Source organism: Pseudophryne corroboree, chromosome 2, assembly GCF_028390025.1.
Source record: "Pseudophryne corroboree isolate aPseCor3 chromosome 2, aPseCor3.hap2, whole genome shotgun sequence".
NCBI lineage: Eukaryota > Metazoa > Chordata > Amphibia > Anura > Myobatrachidae > Pseudophryne > Pseudophryne corroboree.
In genome coordinates, this window is record NC_086445.1 from 892,076,801 (window position 1) to 892,087,323 (window position 10,523).

Consider the following 10,523-nt stretch of genomic DNA (forward strand, 5'->3'; position numbering starts at 1 on the left):
ATCACTAGGCAAGACAGCCGTCGGCTGTCAGCCATGCGCCGGCGCACTCCTCTCTGTCTGGGCCACGGACCACTGTCCTGACACTCCCCCCTGATTGCGGCCCTGAGTGGGAGTATAAACAAGACAAAATATTTCAAGAAGAAAGCCAAATAGGAAAGGTGTTTTATAAATATATCAGCTGATGAAATTCAGCAATGACTCTATCGGTCACTTTGAAGGAAGTTGGTGACATGTTTAATAGGTATGCAGTCATGATTTTTAACATTCATAATGTTATGTGATATCAACATGGTAAAAATGGCATCATTACTGTGTCCATGTCAACAGTATTTGATTAGCACTACCAGACATCTTGATTAACAGCATAGAAAAGTTCAGTTTAGCAGTGGAAGGCATTGGGGAAAAAATGTAGCAAGGAATGGTATGTGAATGAAAAGTTGGTGTGTAGAGGGACATACTATATAAAGGAAAAGCTGGTGGGCAGAGAGTGACTCGCTCATTATAAGCTGAATTGGCAACTATGAGAGTGAGGGACAATCTGTCTGGGGAACATATGGATGAAATAATAATGGGCAGGATGGCACTGGAGGGAAAAGTTGTCAGGCAGTGGGGCCATTTGAGATAAAATTTAGTTGGCCAGGGTGGCATATGATACAAATGATAGTGGGCATGGGATGGCAGAGAAATGATAAGAGAAATGATAATGGAAGGGAGTGGCATGTTGTAAATAACATCATGGAAAACTACTTGTGAGTCAAAAAGGCAGAATGCAATGTTAGATATTGAAACCTTTTGGGTAACTACAGAAATCCATTTAATTACCTTCCTTTATGCAAATGAGATTATGTGTCCCATATGCAAGATGAGTAGTGCCCCCCACCACCACCTCCGCTGTGTTTTTAGCCATGCCACCTATTTTGATCATGCCTCCGTTTATTGTCACGTACTCCCACCCCCACTCCCCAACTCCTGGTGATCAAAAATATATATTCAAATGCCTCTTTTGAACTGTCAACACTAACAGCTCAGTGTCAGCATATTACTACAGATTCACATGCTTTCCTTGCCAAGCAGAACTCCCACAAAGGCCAGAAGGAGGAGACAGGGCCATAACTAGGGTAGTGCAGATGGTGCCTTGCACCCCGCTCAGCTTTCCTGCAGGTGTACCATCTGCATGTACCCTACATGCGGTACCGGTGACAGCTGTCAACTGTGTTATATAACAGGCAGCAGCACTGGGCAGGTAGTGAGAGTGTTAAGCTCTCTGTGGGATGCTCTACTGTGGTGTCATGTGCGCAAGGAGCTCTACCATGACATAATGTGTGAAAGGGTTTCTACCTGGTGTAATGTGTACAATGTGGGTCTGGGACTCCAGGTCGACAACAAAAAGGTCAACACACCTTAGGTCGACGCCAATTGGTCGAAACACCTTAGGTCGACATGGACAAAAGGTCGACATGGACAAAAGGTCGACAGGAACAAGGTCGACATGGAAAAAGGTCGACATGAGGTTTTTATGGGTTTTTTTGTGTCGTTTTCTTCGTAGAGTGACCGGGAACCCCAATTAGTGCGCCGCGCCCCCTCGCATGGCTCGCTTCACTCGCCATGCTTCGGGCATGGTGCCTTCGCTCCGCTCCGCTTCGCTCGGCACAGATTACCGTACCAATTGTAAAGATGTGCCCTGCGGGCACATCAGCAGCGCTGTGTGCGTGGCGGCGGTGGGTGTCCGGTGCAGGGATTACCCTTTTCCCTGCACCGGACCAGAGGCTGCGGAGGGGTTTGAATGTTGGCGCCCTTCGGGAGCCAATCGCGGCTCCCGGAGCGGCGGCCAATCAGGGAAAGATGCGGCGAGCCAATCGGCGCTCGCCGCGTCATAGGCCCCGCCCCCGGCGTCTGACGTCAGACGCCGGTCGGGAGCCGAGGCCACGGGGCGCACGGAAGAGCGCGAAGAAGAGAGAAGACGCCGGGAGAAGACGCCGGGCCGCGCCAAAGAGCGGTGAAGAGGTCCTGAGGCCGCGGAAGAGGCCAGAAGACGCCAGGCCCCTTGAAGAAGATGTCCAGCGGCGGCTGGACGCGGAGAAGAGTCGGAGGCGCCGCTGGCCAGGACGGGTCAGCGGCAGAAGATGGTGGAGACCCCCGGATTAGGTGAGGCCTCAGTGAGGCTATCCGTCCCCCCCTCCCCTCTTCCTCCCTCGACCACCAGGGACGGGCATTAGTCCCGTGGGCACAATTCAGGCACTAGGCCTGTGGCGCAGCTAGGAGTTTGGGGCCCAACATTTGATTAGGTGGTTTGGGCATTAGGCCCAAGCCACCCTACTCCTGCGGCACCAGTTAGGCGGGCACTAGGCCCGGGGGGACAAATCAGGCAATAGGCCTGTGGGCGTTAGAGGGCGTTAGGCCCTAGTGTATTTTTGGCCATTAGGGATACGATAAGGTGACCTTGGGCACAAGGCCCAGGTCACCCAACGGGCAGCATGTTAGGCAGGCGCTAGGCCCGTGGGCGAAGTCAGGCCTCCGGCCTGTGTGCAGTTAGGGGGCGCTAGGCCCAGTGAATAAGAGCCCCGAGGTGAGTACAGGTGGCCCTGGGCACTAGGCCCAGGCCACCCCGAGGTATTTAGGAAGGCAGAGCTGAGGCCCACATGAGGGAAGGCGCAGGAGGTGGGTAGGCCGTGCGGTGCCCACCCCCTTCCAGCGGCAGATAGGGATTAAAAAGGGACAGCACCGTTTTATATTGTATTTCCGATGTGTGTTGTTACCGTGCAGGGCGAATTGCTGTTATAATGTTTGTGCATAGTTATGTCGCACCACACCCACAGAGCTAGTTTGAGGGCTCTGCCGTTATAGTTAGTATAAGGTGTGACACTAGGTCTAGTTAGGCCCTGCACGGCTGTTTCTTTCTTTTGCCTCCTTACAGGGACCTGTACTGGAGAAGATCGGAGTACCGGAGTGTAAGACGGTGAGTAACCACGGTCTGAGTGTTTGGTTGTGTTTCTTTCTATCTCCCTTCCTTCAGGGCAATGGTGAGCCTTGCACGGCTGTGCAAGGCGGAATTTCCACCTGGTGCGAAAGTGCCGATAGGTGAAATTCGGGCTCTGAGGCGGACGCCAATGATGACCCCCACCTAGCCCGAAAGTACTATTTTTCTAGAGGTCGGAGGGCGTTTTGGTCCACAGGTAGGAGGACGGCACTCAGTAATCTCTTTCCTCCTAGGTCGTCGTGTCCGGGTCCGACGGAAGAGTTGCCAGGTCCGTTGAATGTTCCGGTACCTGAAGGTAAGAGAGAGCGGTGCCTGGTGAGTACAGAGTCTACACCTGCACGGCAGCAGGCACCACACGCACCCCGCAGCCGCACCTCTCACACTTGGCGTAGTCGGCAGGATAAAAGAGACCGGATCACGGACACGATGTGGAACGCCACCAAGAAGACCTCCCTGCGGACGGCTCCGGTGAAGACTCACCCCCGGATGTGTGCGGACCAGAGCGACTGGGTGACGGTGTCTGGGGCAGACATCCTGAAGATGGTGCAGCGGTCGGTCCAGCGTGGAAAAGAAGAGCGCCGGGAGAAGGGGCGCAAGAAAGCCACTGTGACGCCCTGCAAGAAATGTCGGCAAACAGGTCACTTTGCCAGCGAGTGTACTTGGCAAGAGACGTCCCCAAAGAAGGTGGTCCAGGAAGCGGGCCGAAGACGTCAGAAGGGCCAAGCGAAGAAGGAGTCCTGGTGTTTGCTCTGCGGAAACTACGGGCATGAGCACAACAGTTGTCCTTGGGACGAAGAGTTGAGCGAAGACGAGGTTGATTCCCGGTGTGAAAGCTGTGGAGATCCCCGACATCGGCTCCTGGAATGTCCATGGACGGAAGACAGGACGGACTACGAGGCCACGGTGAAGCAGATGACGGAGTCTCGTCAGCAGCTTTGGGACCGGGTGGCTGCAGAGCCGGTGTGTGCGCTCTGCGAGGCGAGAGGACATGCGCTTCCCGATTGTCCGTGGGATGAAGACCGGATGATTGCGGATGGTCGCGCCCAGAGATGGGAGGAGGAAACCAGGGAGATGGAGCGGAAGGCCTTGCTTGAAGTTAATTCGCAGGTGTCCATTTCCTCTGAGCCGGAACCAACGGGTGAAGATTCCCCAGTGAAGGAGGTGGACCAGGAACCCGTCTTGGAGAAGGTGGCAGTGGCCCTCCCTTGTTGGAAGTGTCGACGACCAGGACATGCGGCCAGTGAGTGCCCCTGGGAAGATGCCGCGGACCTTCTCTGTCCCAAGAAAGTGACCCCAGTAAGGCAGAATCCTTTCCCGCATGAGGCGGAGGTGGACGACTGGGAGGTGAAGAGACCACGCTGCGAAGAAAAGCGTGAAGACCCAGTGACTGAGACGTCCGGGATCTCCCCGCGACAGAACCGTCCACGACCAGGACGTGCGGAACAGGAGTGTCCTGGGTACCAAGAGATGCCAGCGGAAGCGAAGGAGTACGCTGAGGAAGTAAAGAATCCAGCGGAAGCAAAGGAGTACGCTGAGGAAACAGAGGTGCCAGCGGAAAGGACTAAGTACGCTGAGGAGGAAAATAATACCCCAGTCCAGATATCGGAGGAAGACTCGGATTACGGTGAGCTGTCCGCCGACGAATCACTCCCAGAACAGATGGAGGACGACTCTGGCATCGGAAGCGCAGACGAGAGTGACTGGCAGGATCGGGTGGAGTCATGCTCCCAGTTGAATGCCCTCCGTGAAGAGGAGGAGATAGTCCTGGAGCAAGAGTACCTGCCGGGAGTGCCGAGATGGACGGACGTACGGGGAGAGGATCGCGATGCCGTGGGAGGACCCGTTCCAGAGGAAGACACAGGACCTTTGGAGATGCCCCACGAGGAAATGCGACATGTGGTGGCTGTTGCCCGGGAGGAAACGGATGCCCCGGAGGATTCCGCTGTTGGGTGGTGGTCGATACCACACCCGGAAGACAGAGACGAAGCCACAGACGATATCGGAGGTCAAGAGTGGGTGACCGTTGTCCCCGTGGAGGAAGATTCCCCTTGGTGGCCAACGTCGAGCGACCTTGAGGAGATGCCCCTCCCCCAGAGGATCCGCCGATGGAGGTCAGGACGTAAGAGGAACCCGAAGCTGGAGGAGGAAGGGTGTGGGGTCACGGCCGGTCCAGGCTGGGCCCTCGAACACAACCTCGCCGGAGGGACCTCGGAATTCCCTGACCCGCGGACAATGGAAGTCGTGAGGAACTTTGTAGGGACTACAAAGGAAAAAGGGGGGGGAAATGTAAAGATGTGCCCTGCGGGCACATCAGCAGCGCTGTGTGCGTGGCGGCGGCGGGTGTCCGGTGCAGGGATTACCCTTTTCCCTGCACCGGACCAGAGGCTGCGGAGGGGTTTGAATGTTGGCGCCCTCCGGGAGCCAATCGCGGCTCCCGGAGCGGCGGCCAATCAGGGAAAGACGCGGCGAGCCAATCGGCGCTCGCTGCGTCATAGGCCCCGCCCCCGGCGTCTGACGTCAGACGCCGGTCGGGAGCCGAGGCCACGGGGCGCGCGGAAGAGCGCGAAGAAGAGAGAAGACGCCGGGAGAAGATGCCGGGCCGCGCCGAAGAGCGGTGAAGAGGTCCAGAGGCCGCGGAAGAGGCCAGAAGACGCCAGGCCCCTTGAAGAAGATGTCCAGCGGCGGCTGGACACGGAGAAGAGTCGGAGGCGCCGCTGGCCAGGACGGGACAGCGGCAGAAGACGGTGGAGACCCCCGGATTAGGTGAGGCCTCAGTGAGGCTATCCGTCCCCCCCTCCCCTCTTCCTCCCTCGACCACCAGGGACGGGCATTAGTCCCGTGGGCACAATTCAGGCACTAGGCCTGTGGCGCAGCTAGGAGTTTGGGGCCCAACATTTGATTAGGTGGTTTGGGCATTAGGCCCAAGCCACCCTACTCCTGCGGCACCAGTTAGGCGGGCACTAGGCCCGGGGGGACAAATCAGGCAATAGGCCTGTGGGCGTTAGAGGGCGTTAGGCCCTAGTGTATTTTTGGCCATTAGGGATACGATAAGGTGACCTTGGGCACAAGGCCCAGGTCACCCAACGGGCAGCATGTTAGGCGGGCGCTAGGCCCGTGGGCGAAGTCAGGCCTCCGGCCTGTGTGCAGTTAGGGGGCGCTAGGCCCAGTGAATAAGAGCCCCGAGGTGAGTACAGGTGGCCCTGGGCACTAGGCCCAGGCCACCCCGAGGTATTTAGGAAGGCAGAGCTGAGGCCCACATGAGGGAAGGCGCAGGAGGTGGGTAGGCCGTGCGGTGCCCACCCCCTTCCAGCGGCAGATAGGGATTAAAAAGGGACAGCACCGTTTTATATTGTATTTCCGATGTGTGTTGTTACCGTGCAGGGCGAATTGCTGTTATAATGTTTGTGCATAGTTATGTCGCACCACACCCACAGAGCTAGTTTGAGGGCTCTGCCGTTATAGTTAGTATAAGGTGTGACACTAGGTCTAGTTAGGCCCTGCACGGCTGTTTCTTTCTTTTGCCTCCTTACAGGGACCTGTACTGGAGAAGATCGGAGTACCGGAGTGTAAGACGGTGAGTAACCACGGTCTGAGTGTTTGGTTGTGTTTCTTTCTATCTCCCTTCCTTCAGGGCAACGGTGAGCCTTGCACGGCTGTGCAAGGCGGAATTTCCACCTGGTGCGAAAGTGCCGATAGGTGAAATTCGGGCTCTGAGGCGGACGCCAATGATGACCCCCACCTAGCCCGAAAGTACTATTTTTCTAGAGGTCGGAGGGCGTTTCGGTCCACAGGTAGGAGGACGGCACTCAGCAATCTCTTTCCTCCTAGGTCGTCGTGTCCGGGTCCGACGGAAGAGTTGCCAGGTCCGTTGAATGTTCCGGTACCTGAAGGTGAGAGAGAGCGGTGCCTGGTGAGTACAGAGTCTACACCTGCATGGCAGCAGGCACCACACGCACCCCGCAGCCGCACCTCTCACACCAATCGTAGTCCACGTGGATCGTTAAGTATGAAAAGGTTCCAAAAAAGAAAAAAATTGTGAAAAACTTATGTCGACCTTTTTCCATGTCGACCTTGTTCCTGTCGACCGTTTGTCCATGTCGACCTAAGGTGTGTCGACCAATTGGCGGCGACCTAAGGTGTGTCGACCTTTTTGTTGTCGACCTGGAGTCCGGATACCGTACAATGTAAGGGGCTCTAATGTGGTGTCATGTGCAAGGGACTCTACCATGGCATAATGTATGTAAAGGGTTCTGCCATGGCAAAATGTGTATAAGGGTTACTACTGTGTGGTGTAATGTAGATAACTGATAGTACTGGTAGTATTCTGTGGCCATGCCTCTTCCCCATGAAGCCATGCCCCTTTATTTTTGACACGTGCCTTAGGCATGCCCTGTTCCTATTTTAAGTATGGGGGGAGCGGGCACCAATTCTCTCTCTGGTACAGGGCACCAAAGGGCCTGATTCAGACCTGATCGCTGTTGTGCAATTTCACATGACGGGCGATTATCGAACGACTGCGTATGGATTGCAATGTGCAGGTGCAAGGCCAAACTGTGAAAGAATGGTGCGAAAATTTCGATGACTAGGCATACGCAAGTTGATTGACAGGAAGGAGACATTTGGGGGTGGTAACTGGCCATTTTCTGGGAGTGTCAGGAAAACACAGGCGTTTCCAAGCGTTTTTTAGGAGGGTGTGTGATGTCAGCTCCGGCCCCAATCAGCCTGTTTGTATCCCACTGTAGGAGTAAGTCCCGGGCTACGCACAGACTGGAAAAAAAAACATTTGATGGTGAGCGAGTTGTGAATGGATTTGCAGATTGCAAGTTTTCACACGGCGTACACATGGATCCGCACACTTGCACGTGGTGGGTTTTCACTCTCTATGGGCAGCGGCTATCTGATCGCTATCTGCAAAAACGCAGAGGAGTTATTAAGTCTGAATTGTCTAGTTATGGCTCTGGGAGGAGAGATGCAGCATGTGTGAATCCAAAATCGATACTGGTAGGTACTAATAGTTCCAGTATGCATTACTGCAACTATTTTAATAAGTTTACTCATGACTGCAGGGTGGGTGGCACAGTGCTCCCTGGTTTGGGCCCCCTGTGACCATGTGCACTGCAAACCCTGCACCCATAATACTACACTGATTATAGGCACCATGGAGATAAAGCACAAAATAATCCTGCATGTGATGAAGATTTGAAGTATCTGTCTAAATCTTATATCTAATCTTCAGCCTTTTAAACTCTCTGGAGTATCTTGTCTCCTAATGAGAAACCCATTTTAATTGACCAAGATGTAATTCAGCAAGGAATAATTTAATCTCCTTATCCCCTTCCATCAGAGGAAGCAACTTTTTTTTTCCTCTTGCTTTTAACTCTGTGGGGTCTATTTATGAAGCACTTCTATTTTTAGAGGATTTTCACATTTAATAAAGCTTCTCCCAAATGTATTAAGGAGATACTATGCTGTAGTCCCTCTATTTTCGATTGAAAGTGTAGTCCCCAGAAAAGTCTATGGGGACTACGATCTAGCCAATTTCATCAAATTTGCCTACCAATAGTAAACTCCATCTTTTGATGACATTAGCCATTGTAGCCTAAAGGCTGCAATATCACAAGTATTCAGAGGCATTCTTTGGATTCCTCTCCAGTAATGGCTGCTGCAATCGCTTTACCTTTTAAACTTTACAAAGGATGGGTTCATTTTGAAGACCAAGTCCCGGCATGTATTCTTTATACTTTGCCCCAATAATGAATTTCTTCTTGTAGTGATATGTGGCTATGAAAATGCTTGTTACTGGGGATTTTATGCAGGCATTGACAAATATTGCCCCATATCTTGAGCAAAGTACTGTTGTTCTTGAACCTGAATGTTCTAGCAAATATAGACATGATGTCACACCCAGGGGCGTAGGGAGGGCGGTTCTGTTGGAGCGCAAGCTCCAGGTGTCGGAAACATCAGAAGGCGCCTGGCAGCACTGCGGGCATTCCCGGCGATACCCACTAAGCAGAGTCTGCAAAGTAGAGAGGCGCTCTCCTTGCTCTGCTACTCTGCTGCTTTTGCTACCGGCTGCCGCTACGCCTGTCAGGGCTAAAACACACTACCCGGCTTTTGCCGGCCGGGAAAAATCCGGACGGCTTTTTCCCGTGCCGGCATTGTAGTTAACAGTGTGAGGGGTAGGGTCCCTTCACACTGCACGGCCCCGGCCCGGCTGCCGGGTTGCAGCCGGGTCTCACCACTGGAAGGTCCGGCTGCCGGGCGGCCGCTGGGCCGTCTTTGCAGCCAGTAAACCGTGTGTGTGAAGGGGAGCTTTCACACACAACGGTTTTTTCCCAAGCCGTGTCTGATGCTGCGCATGCGCACAGCATTACACACGGCTCAAAGCCGTCCTGTGTGACAGACACTGCCGGTTTCTCCCGGATGGCAAAAAGCCGGACAAAGTTTGTCCGGCTTTTTGCCATCCGGGAAAAACCGGAGTGTGTGTTACAGCCCTCACACTGCATGACAAGCAGCGGTGCCGGGAGCACAGGGATGGGAGGGGAATTAGATCATATATGACTCACTGTGTGAGAGCAGCAGCAGCAGCAGAGGAAGTCCCTGCATCTCGCTCCGAGCCTCAATCTCCTCCTCCCTGATCTCAGCAATGGGGTCAGAAGATCATGTGCCGAGCTGTGATTGGAGGAGCTCGGCACATGCTGATTAGAAGAGCCCCTGATTGGAGGAGCTGTCACATGCTCCTCTGACCCCTGGAACAAAGAGGATCTCGCAGCATGGCCCCTGTCTGTGAGTATTAAGCCTGCCTCCTCTGTCTCCACAGTAACTGCTCCTGTCTCCATAGTTCCTGCCTAACTCTGCAACCTCTCTATGCAGCCTCTGTCTCTCTCACTGCTACTGTACATGCTGCAATCTTTCTATGTAAAGTCTGTGCACAGTATCTGCCCTCCCCCCTCCCCAACATCTGTCCCCTTGGTCTCTTTACCCAGAATCTGATCCCGCTCCTCTCTCTGGCCAGCATCTACCCCCCCTCCCCCTCCCCTCCTTTCTCTCTCTGGCCAGCATCAGTACCCCCACTCTCTGTCCAGCATCTGTCCGCCCCCCCTCCGTTCTTTCTCTGGCCAGCATCTGTCACCCCCGCCTTTCTCTCTCTGCCCAGCATCTGCCCCCCCTCCTTTCTCTCTCTGGCCAGCATCTGTCCCCCCTCCTCTCTCTCTCTAGCCAGCATCTGCCCCCCCTCCTTTCTCTCTCTGGCCAGCATCTGTCCCCCCTCCTCTCTCTCTCTGGCCAGCATCCCCCCCTCCTTTCTCTCTTTGGCCAGCATCTGTCCCTCCTCCTTTCTCTCTGGCCAGCATCCCCCCCCCCCCCTCCTTTCTCTCTCTGGCCAGCATCTGTCCCCCCTCTCTCTGCCCAGCATATACCAGCAGACGGGATGACGCTGTTGGTATACTGACAGCCGGTATACCGTCTACTGGTATATCATACAGCACCTCACCAAACACCCAGCTTACTACTTTCATACGTATTGCACTGCTACCATAGACCAGTG

At 54.3% G+C, this 10,523-nt stretch overlaps 1 long non-coding RNA gene across 1 annotated transcript in view; it reads right to left on the reverse strand.

Moving 5' to 3' along the window:
• Positions 1-9,612, reverse strand: part of LOC134986497 (uncharacterized) — a 46,393-nt gene extending 36,781 nt beyond the window's left edge. Inside the window, exon 1 of the long non-coding RNA XR_010192371.1 lies at positions 9,544-9,612. This is a non-coding gene — a long non-coding RNA (uncharacterized LOC134986497). The remainder of the gene's footprint in view (positions 1-9,543) is intronic.
• Positions 9,613-10,523: the final 911 nt, after the last annotated feature.